Source organism: Sander lucioperca, chromosome 23, assembly GCF_008315115.2.
Source record: "Sander lucioperca isolate FBNREF2018 chromosome 23, SLUC_FBN_1.2, whole genome shotgun sequence".
Taxonomy (NCBI): Eukaryota; Metazoa; Chordata; class Actinopteri; order Perciformes; family Percidae; genus Sander; species Sander lucioperca.
In genome coordinates, this window is record NC_050195.1 from 1,574,646 (window position 1) to 1,598,486 (window position 23,841).

Consider the following 23,841-nt stretch of genomic DNA (forward strand, 5'->3'; position numbering starts at 1 on the left):
TTCTCTTCATTAGGGAAAAAAAAAAAAAGTCTACAAAGTCTTATCAGCTTTCTGCATTCTCTGCCATTTGCGCTCAGATAATTGATTATGTTTAGGAGGTTCACTATTGGATATGCTGCGCCTTAGTAGTGGAAAGAGATATAGCAGTAAATTAAGTTTACCTTCCGAGGGCACAGTCAGACAAAGATTCACTGACCTCAAAGGACAGAGGAAATTGAATTTACGTTATAGGAACAAAAAAAGTTTCATTCAAAAGTATTATCACAATTTGCTACACTGCACACCCATATTTCCTTCTTTAAATGACAAAATCATGAAGCGAGTTTATATGTCATCTATGATTACAAGCTATATTTTACTGGCTCAACTGATACTGCTTTAGTGAAGCTACTGTGTTAAAGTCCACCTAAAAGCTTGTACACTTGCTGCCCCTGTACAATGTTTCTCCAATTTTACCTTGCAATTAAACCGTTCTTCCTCCCTATCCAATGCACATTTACAACAAGAAGCTATTACACTTGTAAACCAGGCAGCAGACATTGCTCTCCGAGTTGCAGCCATGTCAGATTGTGCAACCATATGAATTAGCAGGTGGGTTTCATTCAGCTCCAATTGGCCTGCCAAATGTGGTGCTACATTCATCTTCATTTGTTTGGACTGAATGTTCGTCTATCGTCCTATTTTCTACCATACTGCAATCTCAAGTAAAGAACATAACACTGATCCTGCCCAGGCACTGCCTTTTAAAAGAAGCAGAGTTTTTCCTAAAGTTATGGCAAACACAATCATTAACCGACCTTTCTTTTAACTTCTTGTGCTGTGTACTGTGTTGCTCTCTGAAGAATGTCAAGCTCTGTGCACTGTATGTGAAAAGTGTTGACAGAGAAATCCACCAATTTTGACTTGAGCATCACAAACAACACAAAGATCCTCTGTGCTTCAAGTGAAACTCCAGCTGGCAGGATGTAATTTCACTTTGGGCCAAAGCCAAACTACATCTGCTTATAGTGCAGTTAAAATAGAATCACAGTGTTTTTGGGCTGCTTTGATTTTATGCTTCATGAACAACATGGTCCCATGGGTTTGTGGCTGTGTGGACGTGACTGTGGTAGTTGGTATACATTAGAGCCCGACCGATATGGACTTTTGGGGGCCGATGCCGATATTAACTCGAAAAGAGCCGATTTATAAGCCGATATTTTGATTTTGAAAATAAACTGGATATTAGACCCATTTCCTATAAACTGCACTTACACAACATTCAATAGCAAAATATCTGCCTGTTCTATGTATGTGGGCTGTATAAACCATTTTCCAGAAGGGATTATGTTAAAAAAAGATTTAGATTAGATTACAGTCTCAATGACTTTGACAATTGCACATCAAAGGTATATATTTTTTAATGATCAAAAAACAGTCTGGTTTTAAACATTTAACACTTTTACTTACTTCCAGTTGAAGCTGGTTTTAACAGTCTGTGTACTGTAAATAAATTATAATACTAAAGTTAAAGTAAAAGAGCTATACCAAACAAATTCAATATTCCAAAAAACCATGTCAATGAATTGAAAATAAAATTAAAATAAGTTAAATGTATAGCTACATATAAAATAAATAAATATAAAATATAAAATAAATAAATAATTTGAAAATTTGATAGACCCCTGGCTTACATTAGCTGCACATATATTGCAGAATACTGCATTAGAGGAATCTTTGCAGAAGTAGTCCCACACTTTGCTGCTACAGCGTTCACCTTTTTCAGCCATCTGTAGGGCAGAAAGAGAGACAGAGAAGGAATAAGCATGTGTATTAATACTATCACCATGTATCATTACTCATGTCATCATTACAATTATAATAATAATAAACAGGGATCTCCTACATAGGCAAAAATGAGAAATATAGAGAAATTTTTTATTTTTTTTATTTGTCAAGCAATAGGTATTACCTATTACCTATTTATATTTAACAATATTATTACAACATTTTCCTGTTATGTCTGTAAAGCTGCTTTGAAACAATCTGTATTGTAAAAAAAAAAACCTACTGTAGTTACTGTAACTACACTATATTTGCTCTCACAGACACATTCACAACGGTCCCGTATATCTTCTCCTCTTCTCTTTGTGCAGTCTGAATCAAAACATCGTCATGCGCTGGCGAACGTAAAGTTAGCCTACTGTAACCGGCTTTCAGCTCAGAGAAGATTACGGAATCAATTCGAAGTTGATTGGTTAACGTTAGTGTCATGAACACACCGCTGTCAATTTTGAGAAGAACCACCTTCAAACAAGTTAATAGCAAGCATTTAAGGGGCCTGCTAAAAAGGAAGCTATGTTAGCGTTAGAATAACGTAACAGTTGTTGTTTTTTTGAGGCACGCTGTACATAACTTCTAGTCATTGACTACACGCGCCCCCCTGCCACAGTTACGCGGTCATTATGTGGGAAACACTGCAGATATATTTAGAATAAGTTAAACGCTAACGTTATAGTTTGACCTCTTATTAACGTTCACGCTCTTCCACTGATAAACATGGTATTAGTTAGCTTTGTGGCTAATCTAATATAGCAATGCATTAGCGGCTGTAAGTGATGTTACAGAATATTTAGAAGTGATAATGATAGGACCGTTAGCTAGAACTACCACACCGTTTTTATATACAGTGTATGAACTAAATCTACAATCATTTCACATGACGAACGACAGACTCACCGTCAAAACAGTACATCTCCATGCCGGGTGTAATGCTCTGCCACTGGCTTGGCTGATAGCTTTCTTCTGTAGTGGATTTCTGGCGCTGTTGTCAACTGGGGAGTCTGTTTCACTCATGTTATGAGTGTTGCATAAGACTCTGTTTCTCATATTTCATCGGCCGTTATAAACACCGATGCCGATTTAAATGCAATTAGCTCATATCGGCCGATAATATCGGCCGGCCGATATATCGGTCGGGCTCTAGTATACATGTTAAAATTCATAGACATGGAAGTTTGATTTGAACACAACAATGGTTGTTGACATCTTGAAATCCTTTTGAAACCGATTGTTCCTCAAAAATCTGTCTTCATAACAAGACATCGCCACACGAAATCTGACTGGGATTTGCTGACTTCTTTACTGAAACAATGGGATTTTGTTTGGCTGTGCTGTAGACGGATAGAAAAGTTGCTCTCCTTTTGTATTTCTCACAACGTAGCTGTTCAAGGAGTGTTTGCTGCATCAAACCACACTTGCTGTTACCACCTGTATCCGCAGTTGTCGCCAAATCTACCAAGACTCAAATCTTTAGTATTATCAAGTCAACCAAAAGTCTGTTCATTTCATCCATCCACACATACATTAGGGCTGTCCTCAAAGAAATTCTTAGACGAATAAGACTCAAAGATTTTGTCGACTAATCGATTAGTTGATTTAATCGTCAGTTTTGTAAAACAGTTTCTTTACAAAGAATCATGCAAAAGAGCCACTTTAAATTGTGTGTTTACCAGAGATGTTTCTTGGAAGTAAGTAATTCAGCATGAAAAAAGCATACAAACTAATTGACTGACTAAGTGACTAAAGAAATATTACGACTAAGAGAGGGCAGCCCTAACCTACATAGTAGGTTTCTGGAATAAAATCATACAAAAGTTTATGTGATCCGTCTGATATCTGCTTCTCTTACGGTTCCATTCTACTACCCATAAAACAACCTGAAGACATACAGTAACAAATACTTACTGCACCCCAAAACGTACATTCACACAAACAAAATAATTGCCAAACTCTTACTGATCACTGCTGGAGATGGGTAAACATCTCAGGGCACAAACAATACTATCTTTTCCATCATTTGAGAAAATAAGTAAGTTCAGTAAGTTGAGACTTCTCTTAGTACAAACAATCCAACAGCAGCTGCTTTTCTTCACAGCTGGTTCGTCCTCTGTTCATTTGTTCATGAATGTTTCTTTGATCAGTCCATGGAGGGACCTTGGGAGATGAAGGAGCTAATAAGGAAATAAATAAAAGCCTGTACAGACACTTAGCTTGATCAAGACCAAGCATTAAATACTTACTGTAATTCACTTAGGTTTCTTTTAAGCAGTGTAATGATTTTCTGTTTCCCTCCTGCATAAAATTGATCTGATGAGGAGGACTAAACAAACAACCTCTAAATTAATAGGGATTCTCTCCTCCCCAAATAGTGCATCTATCTGTAAAGGAATTGTAGAAAAGCTTTTAAAGAAGAGAAGGTAGGATACAAAAAAATTACAAAATAAAGAGTCTGAAAAGGCTCCCACACTTTGCATCAGCCACCAACACAGTATGTTGTAATCGAAACGAAGACTGGTACATTGGATGTGACTGGTACATTAAGCGAACCAATGACACCAAGTGAATTGGACTATCACCTTGTCCTCTTCAAAGAACGGCCGAAAGAGAAAAAAGAAAGTGCAAGTTTATGTGCCCACATCCGTCTCCCAAGTCTGTGTGTGACTGCATCAGTGTTTGGGTCAGTGAGCTGTAAAATGGACCACATGTGGAGAAGGGATAAAAGAAATAAAGAAGAGAAAGATACTAGAATGAGCAAAACCTACGGTGGACATCAAAGGACATGATACAAAGTTAATCTTGACAGCTGGGGCCAAGCAGGTTTAGGGGCCAAATCCTCTCGGAGTCAGATCACATTATGTTTCTAACGTGGCTCACGATCACCATCCATCTTTCAGAGCTGGTGTCCAGAGGCAGAGGCGAAGCCATGAAGTGCACAGTAATCACAGTGGTACCGTTCTACCCATCTCCTACTCCTGGTCATGGATCAAAGAACCTGTGCTCCCTTTGAAGTGGGGGGGCCGTCTGCCCAGGGAGGAAGGTACACTTCTTTTCATAGGCTAATGAATCAAATTCTTCTCCTAATTATCTCTCTGTACGAAGGGAAATTTCAAAACATCGCTGGTCCTCATCAATGACGGCAAATGTGAGCATACAGATACTGCAGGTGTTTGACTTCAGTCCATAAAAGCCACAACACGCTCCACTCTATTAATGTGCAGAGGAGGAAGGAAAACCCACAGATGACATTAACCCTAAACCAAGAGTGATGTTTGTGAGAAGAGAGACAACACTGACATGTAATCATCATTAAACCAGAAATGATACATTTGCATAACTTATAATAATAAAATAATTAAAAGCAAATTTCCATGCAGTGCAGTCTTTCATTTACAAGATAACTTCGCATTATGATAGAACTGGCGTTTGTGGGGGCTGATGCTACACGTGCTAATTGAGCAATTAGAGAGATCATTTCCAGATGAGCTTGACTAATACAGTAAATATACTGTTATTAAAAGGTAATTACATTGTGGAAGGAGCAGGATTGTTGATCATCCTTCTCCCACGGGGGGAGACAAGTCTTTCTTTGAAATGACTACTAATAGTGTGATACTACTAACAAAATGATCATCCAACAACTGGTTGGGAATGATTCCTCCTGCTAAGTGTGAAGTAGATGAGGAGATGCTACAGTCAGTGAATGACCACAGTGGATGTGTCAAAGTTAGTGATTAGAGAATGTTTGCATCCTATACGTTTTACTTTTTAATTACATTAAAAAACATCCATCTTCCTGTCAGTACTTCTGCTTACTATGCATATCTACAAACCATGTAGAATTAATAGGAATCACCAACTGCATTGCTTTTTAACATTCCTTGTATTTTTGCACACTATATGGACATTTAACAGAACCTTATTTCCCCTGTATATTCTGTTGTGACCGTTTTTTTTTCGTAGATTTGTATATTACTTTTTCTATGTATTTACTACTAAATACAGTACATATAACTGACTACATACACATTTTCTATCTTAACATCAACGTCATATGGTGATAACATGGCAGTGTTGTGTTGACGGCATGTTCTGCTGCACCAAAGTGGATTAAAAATAAATCATTGCTGCTTTCAGCTACTCAGTTTTATTTGTTATCCTCTTTTTTTATTTTATTAACCACTTTTGATAAAATGTATATAACTTATGATATCCCACATTTTTTTTCCTCTCTTCCGCCTTATACGTTTTATATTAGCTTGTCACTGAAGGCACAATGTTTTCCCAGACAGTCCGCTTTCAATCCACAGTATGCAGGATGCTGGCCTACATCACTTTATTGTCCAAAGGCCTCTAAAGGGCTGCCAATCCTGCCTTATCATTGTCAGTGTAAATCTCATTTGTGCTTGTGATGATAAGATTTGACCTCTACTATATGTGATAGTTTGGCTGACTTGCTTGATTCATGACCCAACTACACAGACCAGAGGTGAGAGCAACAGCCGCCAGATGCCCACAACAGTCTGTCAGTCCTGAAATAGCATATCCTTTTTTCTTCTTTGTATTTTTTTTTGCTCTTTCCACCTTTCCATCCCAGTTTTGGTGTCAAAATTTCAGATCTATGTTTCATGAGAGATGACCCGTCCCATGGGGTTTTAAAGATGGTGACTGTGCTCTGGAATGGGATGATAAACAATAAGAGGAAAGTTATGGACAGAGACGGCAGCCTGACTTGGCAGCTTTACAGAGGCCACAGCTATACAGGCTTCATATGTGATCTGTTTGGACAATGTGGCATAGATATGGCCCTTATGAGAAGATATGGCAGACAGATTTTATAAACTTTCCACTGTCTGCTGGGCAAATGTAACAGTAATTCATATCAGTGAAGAAGGTCACTCGGTGCAAAAACAAAGCACCTTGCAAAGGTACAAAAGGGTGTCATATTTTCTTGGTTTATGGCTTGATTCTTGCTCAGTCACTTAGTTTCAAGTCCTCTATGAAATATAAAATAGATTAAATGTTCTTTGTTACATGAGCTGTAGTACTGGGTGAGGCAGAAAAGGATATAAGAATAATGGGCCTCATTCACCAACCGTTCTTACAAAGAAATGTCTTCTTAAACCCCACTTACGCACTTTTTACGAAGATTCTGACATTCACTAATGTTTTCTTATCTTGGATTTGTTCTTAGCTAAGAACAAAATCTACGAACACTCAAGAGCACTCTTACGCATATTTGAGTGATGACAATTTGCTCTAAATAATTGGTTACTGCATTTTATTTAATTCAACAGTCGTTTACAATGATAGTATTGTACTGTAATGTATTTCTGATAATTTGTTGAAAAAAAAAATAATAGTATGCGAAGAAACACTAACACTGCAATTTACATCAGCAATTAAACTGATTAAATCCTGCGTTATTTGGTTATTGATCGCGCTATTTATAGGGCCAAAATGCAGTGGTGGAATGTAACAAAGTACAAATTCTTTGTTACTGTACTTAAGTAGCCTACATTTTTTACGTATCTTCGTTACATTTTGCAGCAATTATCTATACTTTCTACTCCACTACATTTCTACAACGTTTCGTTACATTTTCTGATCAGTTTTTCCCCCTGCCAAAACGTCTTCCTGACCGTCACACGTTTGTCTCACCAGTGAAGTTTGGTTATCATAGATACTGTATATAGCCTATGGGGCACAGCCAATCCTCCATCAGCTTCCAAGCCAGCTCAGGTGCTCCAGAGCCCGGGCGCAGCGCTGCTGACCCTCGGTAATACAGCCTCCGGTAAAAGTGAAAATGAAAATGTTTGTTTTTTATTATTCCCGTTTTTAAATCATAGTTGCCATCTATTTCAGTGTCGTTTACTCCTCCGCCAGGCAGCGTAAGACGCGTTCATATCTTATTTATTTGGCTGGACCTCTTCACATCTCCTTCCCATTTTCGCTGCTTCACACACTTTATTTGTTTACTTGCATGGTTAAAGAAAATATAACCGTCTTAAAATACATCCATGAATAAAACTAACCACATTACGATTCTAACAACATATTTCCGTTTTATGCTGCTGGATAGGAACTTTTTTTAAAAGCTAGGCCTTGTTTGTGGTAGTGGACATCTTCTACTTTTACTAAAGTAAATATGTCTCTGGTTATTTGTACTTTTACTTAAGTACTGAGATTCAGTACCTCCTCCACCACTGCAATGTACAAGTCATCTGCGCCTCCGACAATCATCTCTTGAACGCAGTCTCCCGCTTCCCAGGAGGTGCACAGGAAGTGTCATGTCCTTATATAGGAATTTGCGGGGCGTTTTCTTATGCTAATTAGGAACAACTGGCACGTGCTTTCAATTACGAAGACGTGGGATTCATCAATCCTAAGAACATAGGTGCGAACAATTCTGTTGTTTAAGAACACATCATGAATACGACGTAGACTTTTCTTAAGGACTTTCTTAAGAACATATTTAAGAGAAAACTTATATTATACTTTATACTTATAAGATATTGGTGAATGAGGCCCAATGTTTTGTCAAAACAACCACAATGGAGGTGGCTCTCATGTTTAAGTATTCTATATTTTCTGCAATATGCCCCTATAGCAACATCTCATAAACTATATCATGACACCAATGGTTAATGCATATTAAAATCAACAGAGACATTAAGAGGAGGCATGGTCTATGCTACAGAAACATGTATCCTTTTGGTTCAGATCAGCTCTGGTAGGCTGATGTGAGGGGGATCTGTATCAGCTGCCTGTGTGGTTGTGTTAGACTTGGGATTGTGCTGTACTTATACTCATTTGATAGGATTAGCTTCAGCATCAGAAGTTGCACAGCGAATGTTGTTACATCACATATGCCCCAGAACTGCACTCGATCCAGCTGAATTTCTACTGGTGCTATGTAATTAGCCTCTGTTATTTCAAGGAAAACCAAGATAAGGGGTCAAAGATGGAGTGTAAGAGGATTAGAAAGGTGCAAAAATTGGCTCCCATTTACAGCCCTCTCTTTCAGCTAAGCATATCATAGCAAATCAAGACCGGGGATATATGGTATTATACACAAAATGTAACACATTTTTAGGATAAGTAGATTTTAAAGAGGAAAGCCAACTCTACCAGTTGTGAAGAGAAAAGAGGTCCAAGGCACCCTTCTTGCAAAAAATATTTCTCCCAGCGGTGTGTTCCAAAATAAACAGAGGCTGAAACTGAGCACAGATGGACAGAGTGTCTTCCTGAATTAGCCTTTAGACTGCTGACTGACAGCAGAGTTCAGCATGCACCTGGACCGAGTCAATTGACGTTCAGTGGCAGGTGGACAGAAAGGTGGTTAGAAAGACAGGTTCAATCTCATCCAGTGCAATGAAGTCAGACATTTCTGTGGGGATTGGTCTTTTTATTTGTCACCAATTCCAATCTTCTACTTTCATCATACAGTAACAAAACCATCACATGCAGTGACGAGAAATGGGAAAATGGCAATGGTCATTTGTAAGATATATGGCTACTGAATAATACTGTCAGAAATTCCATCCAGTGGTGTTCAAAGGGATCTGGCCAATTGGTCTGCGCTGCCGGCATCGCTATGGTCCAGGATTGCTGTTGTTAAAATGAACATAGTTCCTCATGTGAATTTCTTAAGTACAATGATCCCCTTACCCCCACCAATACATTTCTGGAAGAAACTTGATACCGTAATTTGGCAGTATATTTGGAATAATAAATAACCTAGGCTAAAATACTCTACCCTGCAACGTACCACAAACACGGGAGGCCTGGCCCTCCCCAACCTTAAAGTGTACCACAGAGCCTTTCAGCTATGGGCCCTCAGAGTGTGGATGGACCCCTCATCTACAGTCCCATGCAGAGAAATAGAGCAAAACCTCACTAGAAGTCTAAGACTGCAAGACCTTGCTTTTGCAGGTGTGTGTCCAAAAAAGTGTAGGCTAGCCTATGGTCCTATTATCACCAACACATTGACCAACTTTAAACAGGTGGAGGAGCAACTATGCTACACAAATAAGTGGCATTTGAACACCCCAATTTGGCACAACATACACTTAATGTCTGGTAACAAACCTTTTGTTTATAACCATTGGAGTAACAGAGGTATTTATACTCTAGACCAGGTATTCAATGATGAAGGTATGTTAAGTTTTGAAGACCTGAGAGCTAGCTTTGAGGTCCCTAGGGCATCCTTCTTCCTTTATCTTCGCTTAAGATCAGCCCTAAAATGTTATGGAGTACCATGGGGGAACAGTCTTGAGATTCACCCAATCAGTAAATGGCTTGTTGATTCTCCTGTGAGAGGATTAGTGTCCAGGATTTATGCTAAACTAATGCAAGTATCCGTAGGAGAACTCCCAATAGTAAAGAAATGGGAGCGAGAGCTGAGGCCGGAGAGGAACGTAATTAATTGGGAGACAGTTTGGGACAACATTTCCCACTGTTCCAAGAATCCAAATCACCAGCAGATCCACTTCAACATATGTCATAGTACATATTGGACTCCTCAGAAGAGATACGTCTCCAAAGTCATTCCTACTCCCTATTGCACGTTCTGCCAACCTGAAAAAACTGGAACTTTCTTGCACATGGTCTGGGAGTGTGAACAGGTGCATGAGTTTTGGAATAAAACAACATTAATAATATCTGATGTGATAGGATGTCGAATTCCTACTGACCCGATTGTTTTGTTACTTAATGATGACTCTAAATTACACCTACTTGGGAGACAGAAGACAATTTGGCTAGCCGGATCAACCACAACCAAGAAAATGATAGCTTAGCGCTGGCTCCACTGTGTGAACAAACAGAAAGCTACTGGGTCTTCATCCTTGTTCCAGCCATGCAGGTAGGATTCACCTTAGACACATCTGAGGATTACTGGCAGCAAAATCATTTCTCTACGATTTCCTTCAATTTGCAGCTGAAACCAGGGACATGTTTTATTGACACCCAGATTGTTTAACATCTGTGTTCTTGGCCTTGTGTTGTCTAAAAGTTGTTACTTTTGTCTGGGGGATAGAGAAGGTGATGAGGCGAAAAGAGCCACAGTCTGCAACTCTCCCTTTGGGCTATGATTTCTCCAAGGTTGCTTCCTTACAAATAGGGCCAGTGGTTGCCTTGAATGGAAAGATTGATAGAATAACAAAAAAAAAAAAATGTTAACAATAGATTGACTTTTTGGCATCATTTACCATTTATGCCACAGCCCATTCTCATCATCTTGAAGGGCCTAGTCTCTTGAGGACAGTTGTGAAATGTAGAGTAAGAGTTCCCTTGTTTCAGCACAGACCAAACAGTGACTTTAAAGTATCTGTGGTTATTTGTTATAACCATTAAAGCTGCATCAGTTTCAAGTGATAATGCAATGTATCTAATTATTTTAAATTAAGGGTTTTATGGTAGATAAATGTATTACCTGACAAAGACATTCCACATTTACTTTAAGTTCACTTCACTTTAAATGCTTTAGATTGTTTTTTTCCTCAATTAAAAAAAACAAGATATTTTAGGGGCAGCAATGTAAAAAGAATATGGTTTTACTGTACGTTCTACATAATGTAATTAAATCAATAAACTCCTTCCTTGTCTGAAAAGTAAATGTTTAAGACTCAAATTGGTTTGATATGCTCTGGATGGCATTATTATGCCAAAGGTGCCTTATAAGAAATAAAACATATATTTTGCATTTTCGTACCATTTACAATGGAAGACCAGATAGAGAACTGTGTGGTCTTACTGTGGAACATGAGATGTCTTTTGGCATGTGACTGCTGAGTAATAAGGTTTAACGCCAGCAGGCTTTTATTAAGGCAGAACCTAGGCTGAGATTTCAGTTTTGGGCACACATACCATTGTGGCAGATTGCAGTGAATCACCCCCTCTAATCCCCATCTCACCCCCTCCAGCCTTGTTTTTCGCAACAACATGACTGCCAAGGCATCAACCCACTCAAGCTGCTGCACCTTTCTTCTCTTCTGACATAAATTGGCCAAAAAAACAAACTACTTCATGGATGTTTCTTCTGTGCCCTCACATGCAGGCACAAAAACACCGTCCACCCCAAATGCGAACGCTAATCCTATTTGACTGTGTCATTTTGGGGACCCGTGGCGGGCTAAGGGAAGCAGTAAGCTGCTGTTGTCTTAAGGGCAGCATGTGGAGAGTAAGACACATTAATCACAAGGGCACAAGGAAGGAGCGGGAGAGAAAGGATTGGAGTGTGAGGTGGGTGGTTGAAAGGTTGTACAGCCAGAAATTACCATCAGTTTGTCACTGCTGTTGTCTCACACGCTGGAGGCACCTGCAGATCAAGTTGGCACTGCATTACTATTTGTCCACACAACATCAGGTTAGGTAAGTAATCACATCGCGGAACCTCTGTTAAATAAATACAGCAAATGAAAAGTTGGCATGCAAATACTCCCACAAGATATATCCATGTAGGTGCAAATCAAATGTTTTCTGTTAGCTCATTGTCTTGTGGATTGACAGTCATGACTTCAGATGTTTGCAAATATGAATTTTAAATTATATTTGTAATGCTGTAAAGATCCTGGGAGACTAAGGCAATATTACAGTACATTGAGCATGTTAGGAGCATTCCCTGCTGATTTGACCAAATAACAGTGAGGATTGCAAGAAGCAAAAATGGGTTTAGAAAACCATGCATTAACAACTCACCAAGGGTTTAAACTAGGGCTGTCAAAATAACAATTAATCTAAAAAATAACGCGTTAAAAAAATTAACGCAGATTAATCCATTCTATATTGACGTTTGCATACAGACGAAAATCTGGTGCCACTGATAAGTCTGCGCTTCTCTCTGATGCTCTGAAACAGACATTACAGGAAACACAAACACCGCTGCATGTGACGCTAGTTAACACTATACTCAACAGCAGCTAACGTTAGCCTACCGCTAGTTAGTTAACACTACACTCAACAGCAGCTAACGTTAGCCTACCGCTAGCTAGTTAACACTACACTCAACAGCAGCTAACGTTAGCCTACCGCTAGCTAGTAGCTGGATTAAACACGGTTAAAATGCTGACAGCTAACACTAAACGGTGTAAAGTTTGCCTGTATTTTACTGTAGAGGATTCAACACTGGTATGTAACAATCTGCAGCTACCGTCGGAAAACCAACACAGACGGTGCGTTCAATGAAACTGGTAAACTACAGCTTCGTGGTGCATTTGAAGTTGTTGTAAATGTCCTTTTCCTATCTGGTTGTTGTTTTTGTCGTCCAACAGCAATTTACTAGTGAAATAAGTTATTGTTATTGTAATACATTATTATTAAATCATTTAATTTTGACCATATGGCCTTAGCAATAAACAAGCCGTTCTTTAATGTCACCAACTGTTGTTTAGTACCCTTTTTTTTCTTTTCTTACTTTCTTAAAAGGTATCGGTTCAGGCACCGTTAATTATGTATGCGATTCATTTCGATTAATTAATCACAGAGTATGTAATTAATTAGATTACATTTTTTAATCGATTGACAGCCCTAGTCTAAACGTATATTTGGATAATGGGTGAAATAATGGATAGACAAATGAAAATGAATAATGTTGAATTACTATTCCTTATTGCTTGGGCAATTTTGGGCAACAAAGCATTCAACTATTGATTTGGACTCTGATTACCATGGTAACGGTCAAAGCTTCGAAGCATTATGGTCAGCCCTACAGACGATCTTCGGACCAAACTTCCGTTAAAATCAGGAATGATTTGATGATCTGGAAAAATAATCCCTCTATCTGCATTGCTCTCCTACGGGGTGAGTGTCTTTGACTAAAATGACCCTTCGTCCTTCAGTCTATACACCACAGGCTGAAATAGAAAAAAAAAGAAACGGACATGAACAAGACATGAAACCTTCTAACCTGGAGGCTCCCTATTTTTTAAATGACTATTTCCTTTGTCTCCTCAGCTCTGGGCAAGATGTTTAAGTAGGTCCAACTTACTAAATTTCTGCAAGAGCTGATAGGCTTTGTGGTGAGGTTACTGCCAATGACGAATGCCAGAAGCCATTATCTTAAGTCATTTTAAAATGTGCCCTTCCCAAAAAAGAAAAAAACTTCCAGGGATAATGCATCTGCATTATGAGGAAACCATTGAGTTCAGACAGGTCACATTTTCTTTACATGACATTGAAGCAAATGCCTAGTTTGAAAGTTTCTTTTAAACCAGAAGTTTGTATGGTGTTAATTAGAAATCCCCTGAGGATCAGAGCCGAATACAAGGTATTATTTGTGCATGCCCATGCCTCTTATGGGCACTGCTGGTTGTAAACTGCATCTAAACATCTGTATTTTGTACATGCTAGGGATGAATTAGATCAGATGAAAGTTATTTACAGCTTTTCAAAGGTTTTACAGAAACAAAAAAAAAGATTGCTGAAGATGCCATTTTCTGTACACTTTGTTCTTTTTCTTTTTTTTTTCAAAAGTCTGCAAGCTGATTTTCCAACATTTGATAACTTGAGGAAATTATTGAATCTGAGGCTATTACATTTTCTATCAAGGATAAATTACAATGACTTTTTTTTCATCAAGTTCTGCTGATTCCTCCATAGGAAAGAAAACTAAAATAAAAATCACATCCATCCTTCCACACAGAGGTGAGGTGATGCAGTTCACGTTTGGACCTACATAGCTTTAATTATTTCAACATCAAACCAAGAGAATAAGAATACCGTGCTCTGTGGCCTGTTTTCATGATCAGTGGATGAATGTTAAAGGAGACCTATTATGGTTTTCCCTATTTTCTGTCATGTTCAAAAGTCAGATGTTCATATAAACATGGCCAAAGCTTCACATAATAGAGTAAATGTATGTAAAACTAATCCCTGTGAGAAAAAAACTCAAGATTTCAGACCTTTCTGAACACTGTGCTTCCAACATTTTTCTTTACTCTCGGTTAGAGTTGACGTCAATGCCGGGTTTCTTTATACGGTTATCTGCTCCAGGCCCTTTACTGCAGTGTTTAAATCACATACACTGCTACATGTAGCTACATGCTAAAATCCAGTTTACAGATTCATTTTCTCCCCAATTTTGGGTCTAATTTCTTGCTGGAACACGTCTGGTTGTTTAGTATTTGGTTTTGAAGGCTTTATTGGTGATTCTTCAGGGTAGAAAGTGCTGCTAAACTCTGTTACAGTCATTCCAGACTACAATGGACAGTACAGAAACAGAGAGCTGAGAAGAGATATGGACATACCAGGAAACACAGACCAATCAGTGCAGAGTGCGCTTTTTCCGAGCCCCCAGGAAGAGCGCCATGTCTTAAAGCCACCATGGGCTTAGTGGATATGGGTGGAATTGCACCCTCTGGCCCAGAAAGACTTTTCCCATAGACTTTGCATGGCAAAAAAAACTTCTATATTTCAGCGAATCATTTTTTTGGGGGTACATCAACTTACTAGCCTGAACACTTAAAGGGTCCTTGTTTAACATGTCACATTTTTAACATTCACTAGTAGCCGAATCCAGAGTTATTAAACTAGACATGATGAACGCGCATAATGGACGCAAGCAGACTGCACTGCGCATGCTCATATGACTGTTCTCCCGAGGTCATGTAGCTGTAATAATGGATAATGCTAACGCTAATGGTTGTAATTTACCATGTGTTCTATTAATACATCCATGGTATGTATGCTGTAAAGCCTGTAACGTGGATGAGAGATGAAGCCATGGATATTATTAAGAGAAGCTCTGTTCACGAAACTGCAGGCTAACCTTAGTAGCTAGCGCTAGCTAGTAGCTAGCTAGTAGCACAACATAATAATTACATCTCTTTGGTTGTCTAAATACATCCATCGTTTATTTAGATAAGCATGTAAACGATCAGGAACAACGAAAAACACAATGTTTAACGTTAGTGAATATTTTATACAATGAAACAGCTCGTTCATGAGTTCGCCACTTGTAAGAGACACGAGAGAGAAGCTCATGAATGAGCATGTTGCCACCGGTTGCTACGACAACACAAACAAACTGTTGCTAGTGCACATGTCCATCGTGACGTCATGAGCCAGTCAACGCGGAAGATCCAAGCTCCATTATTGCTTTATGCGCTTTTGAGCACTCTCATTGGAATGAACAGGGCTTCCCGCTGAACGCTGTATCCAGTTCTCTTAATACATCCATGGCTTTTTCGGGAGGGGGGATTAAAGAGATGGGGGCTTAAAGAGACAGGCGCTCCAACCGAGCGTGTCACACAGAGGGTGAATACAGGTGCAGCAGCCATGGGCAGTATGAGAGAAATAAAGAGTTTCTTTTAAACATTAAAGCATGTAAACATGTTGTAGTAGAAAAACAAAATACAACTATAAACCCCAAAATGAGCATAATAAGTCACCTTATCTAACAGCTATGAACTAGAATAATTGTATTTACTGATAATTTATTTTGCATAATGTCACTGTGCTTGTTATGAAATGTAAGGAAAATGGTGTATGGACATTGGAAAGACAGCATAGGGTTGCAGTCACGACCAATACAAAATGGAACACAAACCTTGATGCAAAACGAGGGAAACATGCACGATGGTCAGAAGGCCTCCTGAATATGAAACTTTTAATTTCCAACATGCTATGTCACCTTCACATCAAACCATTCTCACCAAAACAATCTATTCCCTTTCAGTAGCAGCCTCACCGCCTGCCTTGCAGTAGCCATGCAAAACTGGGACCATCTGTAGTTTCAGTAATGATGGCAGAGAGACCTAGCAAAGCTTTGAAAGCCATCTCTTTGACTTTGGTGTGCCAAGATTAGCACCCAGAATCCAGCTGTTGCTCCTGGAGCATTGCAGCAGCTTTGAAATATCAAATGAGGAGCAAGAAGCAGTGTTGCCTGTTATCCTCTAATCTGTAATGCATCTGCTATTCTGCATCTCTATCTCCGTGACCACACAATGATAGTAGGCATAAATAAAATATATATAATACACAGGGGCATCCATGACCATTAACTCACCCACATCATAGTGACGGGTGTGTGGATCTACATAGAAATTAGGAGCACTATCATGACATTTTATTTTGTTTTGATTTTTGTAATGACGTGCTGCCGACTTTGTAAAAAGAGGTTTGTTCAGCTCATGAAAATGAATTGATAATGAAATTATTATTATTGATAATGAATTATTCTAAAGGCCCTGACACACCAAGCCGACGGCCAGGAACTAGTGCCTAGCTGCCTTTGTCTTGGACAAAAATTAGCACTGGAACACACCGCAGAGACTACAGCCGACGGCCAAGTACCACGTACGTTCTGCGCATGCATGCAAGGAAATAACTCTCCACACCAGCAGGCGGCAGTGATGGATTCGTCATTCAAAAAGGGAAACCTGATACACACATTGCTTTGATACCCACAACAAACAGGGTTTGCTCAAATCAGCAGCAGCAGAACCGAACGTAGCCTACGGTCCCTCTGCTTCACTCCCCGCCGGGAAGACAGCGGACACAGGGAGATGGCTAACCAGACTGTCCATTTCCCGGGCTGTCATCCGTTCTCTCGGCTAAGAATTCTCCCTACGGTGGGAACGGAGAGGAGGGACCAAACCCGAACGGCCCGCTGCTGACTAGTTAGCTAACGTTTGCGTGCTAATTCCACCCACCAAACATGCCTTCATCCTACACTTGTTACAGAAAATTGGCCGGCTGGCTAGTAAGCTAGCTTTCTTGCTAGGGGGCTAATTGTTTAGTGGTGCAGACGGTGCAGAGAAAGGGAGGAATATTATGGTCTTTATATTCAATTTCACGTTATAGGATATATATCTATAGGATTATATTAGTTTATTAACATTAGTTTATTTTGCAATGTGTAGGTATGTAGATCTTTTAAAGTAAAGTTATTGTTTAAATATATATACCTACACAAGTAGTTGATCAGATGAAAAACGAGTAGAGCCTTCTAAGTGCGCTCTCACAGTCGTATGTTTGCTTTCCTCACTACCGACATCGGCCAAAAAAATCTGACGCGTGACGGTGGTGCAGGACACACCGCACAAACTATGGTGACGGTCGCTCACCGTTGGCTCAACTTGGACCAACCGCCTACGGTCGCCTTGGTGTGTCAGGGCCTTAACTTGTAGGAGAAGCTGAGAGTGAGAAATTAACAGGAATGTTTCTGTTGTCCTTTAACTGCTGGTTTTGGGTTTTTGCTCTCTGATCATGGTGAGATCATGGTCACATCTGGACTGTGGCCAAAGAGGGTAGATCTCTAAGGTACAATAAAATAAATGTTAACAGGAAAAACTTTACATTATATTAATGCCTATGTATTAGCTGTGTATTGTTTCTCTTCTATTTGAATACTCTGAAGATCAGAATACTGACATGCTATAATATCAGTTGTTCAAATGCATAAATGACTTGACAGCTGTTTCTGAAAATCGGAAATCCCTTCATAAAAAGTTTCGCTTTTTTTCCAGGTAATTATGAATGAATTAATATCATTTCTTCTATTTTCAATGCAAAGCAACTTAAAGAGTATTTAAGAGTATTAAGTATTTATGTCGGTGTACTTACGAGCTATTGTGCAAGTCAAGCAACTTATGTCTCAATCATACTTCTTGCATCACAGTTAAAACTCATATTTACACTGCATCACACAGCATCTTTAATAATGAAAGAAGAAATGAGCGGCACACATTCAATGTGTCTTCATATAGACCGGATATGATTCCATCGCTCACTCTGTACGCTGCAAATAACCCATAAACCCAGACCAGTGTGACATGAGGTGGTGTGATCTGAAAAGGAGAGACGTGATAATGCCACGGTTTAGTTTAGGTCGTAGCGGCTGCATAGACATGGTTGTATTATTTGTATTATTAAAAACACCAATGAGTGCTGGAGAGCCCTAACAAGAGATTCATACTGTACATCAAAGGCCTTGCAGTGCCAGGAGAAAAACACCAACAACACACAAAAGTGTCTACAACCAGAGGCTTCAGCCCTGAATGTTTTGAGTGTAGCCCTGAATGTATTTTGAAAAAGTTGACTGACAAATATGAAACTGGACAATAGCCTATGTAAACGTGCCTGATCGCCTGGCCATTCATACCTGACGCTTATTTCTCTGTGCCTGTCACAAAGTGATCCCTCCCCTCTCTGCTGCTCTCTTTCTCTCTATCTCTCTCTTTCTCTCTCTTTGATAGAAAGAGACAGGATGAGTGGGGAAAACTGTGGTAATTGTAGCCTACATGTGGCTGTGTGTGTGTGTGTGTGTGTGTGTGTGTGTGTGTGTGTGTGTGTGTGTGTGTGTGTGTGTGTGTGTGTGTGTGTGTGTGTGTGTGTGTGTGTGTGTCTCTGTCTGTCCGTCGGTCTACAGTACAGTTAAAGTGGACCAACAGATCCCGTTGCTCTGGAAGGAGACCAGTGAAGGATATTAGAAGCACTTTTCCGGTGAACGCTGAGCGTTACTGCGCAGCCTCCAACTGAGCTTGAAGACGTGACGTGAGCAACCTGTCTGAAAGTGTAAGTCTTCTGGTAGCTGTGCCACGAGAAATCTCAATCATTCCGAATCTTGCAGAGACGGAGAGCTTAGGTATATGTAAAGAGATAACATAGGCACAGGCTAATTATTGATCACTAAAATGCTAGTTAACATTAGTAATTAAACAGCTAATGTAAGTCGAAACTGCCTGCAAGCTTCTCCTGTACTATACGGTAATTCCTCTACTATGCAACAGTTAGTCGTGTGGTTATGACACAATCTTAGCCTATTTTTACAAAAAACGTCTGCTACGGAGCCATAACATGAGATACAAGGTAATGGAGCCTTTTATACATTGTCGTGTTTCTTAAGAAATAAACAATGGACAAATAAAGTCTTTAAACGCTTCAGATGTAAAGTTATTCGCTGTCAAAGTGACATCAAAATGAATGGCAGTCAATGGGATGCTAACGGCGGGTGAGTGCTTGTTAGCATCAAAATGGCGCCATAGGAGCTATGCGTTGCGGGGAGAGGCTTACCCCCTTGGTCTCTCCGTGTGCCTGATCGCGTGTCTTGCTGTGTGAAGTCAGACTATGAACCTACAGTGAGACCTCGCCCTCTCAGCATGGGTAGGAGACTAGGCTACAAGACCGCCGCAGCGGTAGGCTACCGACTCGAAGATCCAGCAGATCAGATAAGCAAAGCCCATGACGTGTTGTCACCATAGCGACTGCAAGCAACAGTGATTAGACTGTGTTGAAAGAGCAACTTTTCAAGCTGAAGCCAAGAAGCGCTCTACCATTAGGCTACATTCAAGTTAAAGTGGTGTGAGAAGTGGTTCAACTTTGTAATTGCAACTATAAGGACTCAGTTCTATTAACCTTGCATTACAGTGCTTAGCCTACATGTTTTGGGGATGAATCTAATGTGCTGGTGTTTCTGGTTGTTACATGCTACCAGGTGTAAAGGGGAATCTAACTCCATAAGGGAGTGAATAAGTTTTGAGTATAAAGTGAAAGAAAAAGACAACATAAGTTTAAGTACTCCTCCACGACTCCTCCAAATCACAGAGAACACAGATGGGAATAGTTATATTTTGAATGTGCACAAAGTTTTGAACATGAGCAGAAATCCTGCTCAAACACATACTACAGTCCAGGGGTTTATTAATTCATTAAAATGAATGAATATATCATACGCTCATTTAAGGAGGTTATTTCCCCAACAAAAGACGCAAAAGAGGGAAGAGTAAATTATAGGCTACATGTGTGCTGACTCAGATATAATTAGAAAAGTCGATCCAAAGGAGAATAAATAGTTGAAAGCAATATAGAATGCCTGAGAGCCTTATTGCAATATATCCATTATGTTTTTATATTTTGAATTGTCCCTTATGTTTCCCTTTACATATTTCCAGCATAAATTGATTCAGAAAAAGGTAGAAATAGGTGCATAAAAATTCACCTGAATGCAGGAAATTATTTTCTGGGGGTGGACCCACAGACCCCCCTGCATCATAAGTCGCCACACAGATCTGGAAACAAAACCTTGGCCTTTGGGTTGCCAGACCAGTTATGATTAGGCCAAATGTTGGTGCCATCTAACTTACATCTACAAACTGGAAGCTAAAATGAACATATACTGGTTATTAACAAGCTGGGCAAGCCAATTGCTGTTTTGCATTGCATTCAGTTTATTTAAATGGGTCCGGGCTAAGCCCCAAACCTCCTCAAGTCCTGGAAACGCCCTTGTCTACAACTACATAATATGATTATCTCAAGGCCATACAGAGGCTGCAATACCATACAGTAATATTCAACATGCATATCCTGTAATTTAGCACTTAAAGTAAATTTGAAAGGTGGTTGTAAACAGTTGTTGGCTTGCTGTTTCATGGAGAACAGAGACTGTGGTCAGCATAGATTAACAAGTTTGCATGGCAGAAAAAGTATCAAATGTCAGAAGAAATTTCTCAAAGCCCTTCTGCAGCATAATCCGCTTCTCTGCTGTCCATATGCTTAGTTTGTTCCAAATAGTCACATTTTCTCCATAATATAGCTAAATGTACTGCTTCCCTCTTAATTCTTCATTTGTATTCACCAGCCTGGTCTCACAGAATTCTGTGAAATGATCATGAACTGTTAACACAGCATTAGGTGGTGGTGGCACAGAATGTGTGAAAATTCCGTGTGGCCACCACAGAAAACAATGCCAATGTAAAGTCAATGAGAAAATGATGTAGCATTAGGAGCGACTACGATAGCGAGTAGTATGAAAGCCCGAAAATCCGCGTAGGGAGGTTGGTTGGGGTGGTGGATGGGTCAAACAACACAGGGTTAGTTTCACCCAGTCTCAACCGTAACCAATCCATTCTTCTTTTCCTAAACCCAACCGTCCCATTGTTGTCCCGCGTCCCGTTATTTTTTCCTAAACCCAACAGTTTATTGTTTTCCTAAACCCAACCGTCCCGTTGTTGTCCCGCATGTCATGGAAACGTAAGCCCACCCACAACCTTTTCCTTAAGGGTCCGTGTTCATTTCACGGAATTCTGTGAGATCAGGTTGGTATTCACCACTCCCTTTGGCTGACCACACTTCAAACTGATTTCTTTCACACATTTCCACGTCCTTTATTGTTGCATTTACTGCAGAACTAAGCCCCACAGTAGGTGTGAACAACAGATAGGAGCCTTATGTTGCTTTTGTCTTTTAATCTTGTTAAGAAAGGGGCATTTATAGTATTTGTATGATGCCCCCCAAACAGGAGAAGTGGGACTGGAACTAATAGAAAAGAGTGTTAAATAATGTTGTGTTCTCTGTAGTACCAAAAGGACCAAGACCCATAGCACTAAATCATGTGAAACAATTTCCTTGGGATCAGTGTATTGTATCAGAACAATTCACTGACAAAACTGTCACCATCTGAAAGACAAAAAAGAGATGAAATGTTATAATGAAAGTAGTCTAAGAAATCCCTTCAAGGAGCTATCCAGATATTTACTTTTAACCGTGGTGCTGCAACTCACTAAAATCCTTGTCAGCTGCTCTACCTCTGTGATGCATGTTAAACACAGAGTGTAACAGACCAAGGGTTGTTGGTTATGATGGCTAATTATGTGCAGCGTAGAATATGGATTATTGCTAACAGTGGATCATACAGCCCGTGAAAAAATAAAAAAGCAATGATTACACATTCACTGCCAGTCACAGTTAAAATCCCTTTCTGCATACAAACAGGTTTCCCTCAGCATTACTGCACATCATAATACCATCAACCTTTTTTTCACAAATGCCATAATTTCTCCATACATATGTCTCTGCAAATAGAACTCTGGTGTTTAACGTTCCATAAGATGCACAACTTTGTAAGTCTGTAATTTTGCACATCTAATGAATGTCAGAAAAGAGACACGAGGCGAAAAGACAAAGAGAAGGAGAAAGAGATGATTATGCTCATGCAGACGGGTATGATTAATCTGACACAGTATATGTGGCACAGGTGCTGAGCCTCACAGAAGGAAGATAAACCTGGCCATGGGGTTTTTGCCCATGGCCAGTATAATTACTGATTCTCGAATCCAATCTGTCAAAGCTATCATCCCCACAAGAAAATGTGATTGAACATTTTAGCTGCCTCCAGTTGTCAAAATGTTTCTATTTTCTCTCCACCTATACATATGATGTGAAAATGATCTTATAGGAGAGATACTGTATCTCTGGAGATTAACCTGTTACCACACTTAATTAGCACATCTTGTCAGCACTCAGGTGTTGAGAAATTCCCTTTGGAGTGATGCATTAGAGCAATCACTCAAGAAGACAAGTCAAGGCAGAGAAGAACATCTCTCTTAGCCTGGCTCCGCCCTCCTACGTACTTCAGCTCAATTTTCATTTGCTTTCAGTACTACGTCTGGGTTTGCGGTATATATGGGTTTTCTCCAGCCAAATCTTAACCGGTCCAATCAGCGAACAGAGGGAGTGGCTGAGAACGATGACGTTGAGGTTGTGACGTGCGCTAGTTTGAGTAGCGTAGTTCCGTAATGGCGGCGGAGAAAGATGTGGTCTGTTGTGGCAACGCTGCCGAATATCCAGAAGTTAAAGCCCGAGCAAGAACAATCTTTGCTGAGTTGTGTTGGTGGCCATGATGTTGTGGCCATCCTCCCCATGGGCTTCGGGAAAAGTTTGATTTTCCAGCTCGCTCCGTTAGTGGTGAAGGAGTTGGCTAAGGCGAACGCTAGCAATGTTAAGCTGATAGTTGTTGTCGTCTCCCCTCTTGTTAGCCTGGTCCTACCAGACAGTACGTAGGACGGCGGAGCCAGGCTACCAGAGTGGCTCTGGGCAGATCCAATAGTTTTAAACTTCAACAGAGTACCCGCCTTCAAGGAAGTTAACACTTGTCAATGGAGAGTGGCCAGACTCTCTGTACAAATGAAATGTACGAGAGTCTGGTAGGACCAGGCTACATCTCGCTCCCACTTCATATAAATAAGTCACATTTAGCAGGTCCAAATTCCAACACTCTGAGCATGTATCAGTGCTTGAGCCCTT

General features: G+C 39.8%; 1 long non-coding RNA gene across 1 annotated transcript; it reads right to left on the minus strand.

The window, feature by feature from the left end:
- Nucleotides 1-1,696: 1,696 nt before the first annotated feature.
- LOC116053765 lies at nucleotides 1,697-20,805 on the minus strand. The gene is made up of 4 exons (XR_004105928.1): nucleotides 20,796-20,805; nucleotides 19,500-19,502; nucleotides 2,719-2,822; nucleotides 1,697-1,769 (listed from the first exon to the last, which is right to left on the minus strand). It is a non-coding gene; the product is annotated as an uncharacterized LOC116053765 (long non-coding RNA).
- Nucleotides 20,806-23,841: the final 3,036 nt, after the last annotated feature.